This window comes from Oryctolagus cuniculus, chromosome 10, assembly GCF_964237555.1.
Source record: "Oryctolagus cuniculus chromosome 10, mOryCun1.1, whole genome shotgun sequence".
NCBI lineage: Eukaryota > Metazoa > Chordata > Mammalia > Lagomorpha > Leporidae > Oryctolagus > Oryctolagus cuniculus.
Genome location: NC_091441.1, coordinates 15,053,004 through 15,056,713, shown reverse-complemented (window position 1 = coordinate 15,056,713; position 3,710 = coordinate 15,053,004).

Genomic DNA, 3,710 nt, shown 5'->3' with positions numbered 1-3,710 from the left:
CATACGGTGTGTTGCCAAGTTTAAATTTTTTTCACAAGAATGTTGAAATACATAAATCTATAAAATTAACAGTATACACTGGTTATGTAGGAAAATATATCTTGGCCCAATAATGATTTCTTACACTTTTCCAGCATAATTACATATCAGGGCATATTAAAAAAGATGAAAACTCACATTAGTGGCAAAAACCCAAGAAAAATAACAAACTGCTCATCAGAATACACACAAAAAATTTCTTCTGACTACAGTGAATGGGGCTAAACAGCAATGCATAATCAAGGGTTATGGGTATCAGTCACCAATGCCCCAGTCTGCCTTGTTTCCTCTCATTACTTCTTCCACTGGGCTCAGGAACAACAGATTCCTGCCAATCTAAATTCTGGAATCCATTTCTCTACATTGTATTTACTACTGTCTCCTACCCTCTCTTTCTTAGCCATTTTTTTTTTTTCTGCAGCCATTTGCATACTGCCGGAAGCTACCTAAGGATGACTTAGGGGAAGGTGAGAACATGTGTTGGCTCCTTCAATCCTAACCATTTTAGTCATCACAAGTGAAATAGTTTTGGTGGGGTTAAGGGTAGAAAGAACTCTGTAGCAGTGTTCTTGATTTCTTTTCTAAAAAGACTTATTTTATTTATTTTAAAGGCAGAGTTACACACACACACACACAGAGGTGTTTTCCCAGGTGCATTAGCAGAGAGCTTGATTGGAAGTGGAGCAGCAGGGACTTGAACCAGTGCTCATTTGGGATGCTGGTATCACATGAAGTGGCTTATCCTGCTGCCCCAGATTTTTATATTTCATCTACCCTATCTGTTTAAAGAACCACAGAGGCAGGCTACACAAGGAGGAGAAGATTCCACTTTCATCTAGCCTCTAAGTGGAAGCTGATCAAACACTGAGAATTATACTCAAAATAAGGAACCCTTGAGTCTTCATTTTTCTTACACCAGCAATACTGATCCTCCTGTATGGCAACCAGAGACAGAAAGAGCTATGAGGGTTTGTGGAAAAATGAAAGTAAAGATAAGTTCATTTTGGTGCAAAAATTTTTTGAAATCATGAAGGTTTTTCATAATGCATATTTTCACAAACTTTTTGAAGACCTCTTGTGTAATTTGGCTGCTATGAATGCGAGGCAATCAGCACAGCATGAAAATCACCAGGAGGTAAATCCTCTATTTTTCATTTCAATATTCCATTTATCCAGCACAGCTGACATGTAGTACAAATGAGGTGATGTTGGTTTAAAAACAATTGGTTCACTGGGATGGGTGTTGCGGCGACACCTGCATTCCAGTTTGGAGTGTTCAGGATCAAGTCCAACTGCTACTTCTAATCCAACTTCTGGCTAATCATACCCTGGGAGGCAGCAGTCTCAAGTACTTGGGCCCCTGTCACCCACTTGAGAGACCAGGAAGGAGTTCTAAGTTCGTGGTTTTGACCTGGTCCAACCCTGGAGTTGTGGGCATTTGAGGAGTGAATCAGTGGATGTAAGCTTGATCTCTCTTTCTCTTTCTCTGGTTCTCAAATCAATAAATAAACTAATAAAAAAAACCCCTATCAATTCACTTTTGGTGATGATATGTATCCCAAAGAGAAGCATGGATAAATAGTACCCAAAGGACTTTCCACCCTCTCAGTTCACAAACTTTGAATTTTTTTATTTAAACTTAAGTAATCTTTTTTTTTTTTTGAATTAGACAGGCAGAGTTAGACAGAGAGAGAGAGAGAGAGAGAGAGAGAGAGAAGGTCCTCCTTCTGTTGGTTCACCCCCCAAATGGCCACTACGGCCGGCGCACTGTGCCGATTCGAAGCCAGGAGCCAGGCCTCCTCCTGGTCTCCCATGGGGGTGCAGGGGCCCAAGCACTTGGGCCATCCTCCACTGCCCTCCTGGGCCACAGCAGAGAGCTGTCCTGGAAGAGGAGCATATGGGATGCCCATATGGGATGCCGGTGCCCCAGGTGGAGGATTAACCACGTGAGCCACGGCGCCAGCCCCTAAAGGCCCCTAAACTTAAGTACTCTTACAACTTTGTTCATTGTCTAACTTGTATTTTCCCCTCAAATTCCTCCCTAGTTTTCCCCTCATACTAGGACAAGCCATAACATGTTGCTTCATTGCTAATTGCTGTTTATCACTTTTGTGTGGGTGGTATTTTTACCAATTATAATATCATTAACCTGAGGTGGAGGTGCAACTGGGGCACAGGGTGAGGAGCTGTGCTGTTGTCCAAGTGGATCTCTGCTCCACAGCAGAGTGCCAACTCCAAAGGAGGTCTCCACCTGCATTACTCATGTGAAATTCTTGATTTCCCAACTCACTGTCTTATCCTTTTATTTTTACTCAATGGAAAGAATTCAAGTTCTTTTCTCTTTACTCAATAAAAATAACAAAATAAATCCCCAAACATGCATACCTATGACCAACATGCTCTATATATTTAATACTTAATTTATAAATTCCCATGTCCTCAAACAATGTTTATCTTCTAAACAATGTCATCTACTGTGTACATCAAACAAAGTGTTAGCTACAGATGGATGCTAAAGTTTTGAATGTGATCAGTGGGGATCAACACTGCATGCAGCTGATTAAGCCGCTGCTTACAACTCTGGCATCTCAAATGGGAATGCTTATTTGAGTCCCAGCTACTCTGCGTCTAATCCAGCTTCTTGATGACACATCTGGGAAGGCAGAGGAAGGTGGCCCAAGTACTTGGGCCCTGCTACCTATGTGGGAGACCCTGATGTGGTTCTTGGCTCCTGGCTTTGGCCTGGTGTAAACCTGACTGTCGTGACCATTTGGGGAGTGAATCAGCAGATGGAAGTGCACTCTCTCTCTCTCTCTGATGCATTGACTTTAAATAAATAAATAATTCTTTAAAATAGCAATCAGTTCTGAACGCCTTAAGGGCTGATTCTGAGGCCAGAGTGCTGTTTAGGAATCTGCCATTCTATGAGTCTGCTGTGTATCCCGCTTCCCATGTTGGATCATTCTCTCCCTTTTTAATTCTATCAGTTAGTATTAGCAGACACTATTTCGGATCTGGCTGAAGAGCCCATGAGAGTATTTCAGGCATGGAAAGCCAAGACACTCTGGCAAAAAAAAAAAAAAAAAAAAAAAAAAAAAAAAAAAAGGAGAAAAAGAAAAAAGAAAAAAACCTAAATGAAAGATCTCTGCAAGTGAGATCCCAGTGGAAAGAATGGGCCATCAAAGAAGGAGGTACCTTTCTCGGAAGGGAGGAGAGAACTTCCACTTTGACTATGGCCTTGTCTAAATAAGATTGGAGTTGGTGAACTCAAAAGGCTTCCATAGCCTTGACAACTCATGTTGCCAAAAGCCTAGGGAGATTACTGATGCCGTAAACAAGAGTGCCAATTTGTTAAGTCAACAACAGGAGTCATTGTGCACTTACTCCCCATGTAGGATCTGTGTCCTTGATGTGTTGTTCAATGTGAATTAATGCTATAACTAGTACTCAAACAGTATTTTTCACATTGTGTTTCTGTGTGGGTGCAAACTGATGAAATCTTTACTTAATATATACTAAAGTGATCTTCTGAATATAAAGATAATTGAAAATGAATCTTGATGTGAATGGAATGGGAGAGGGAGTGGGAGATGGGAGGGTTGTGGGTGGGAGGGAAGTTATGGGGGGGGGAAGCCATTGTAATCCAAAAGCTGTACTTTGGAAATTTATTA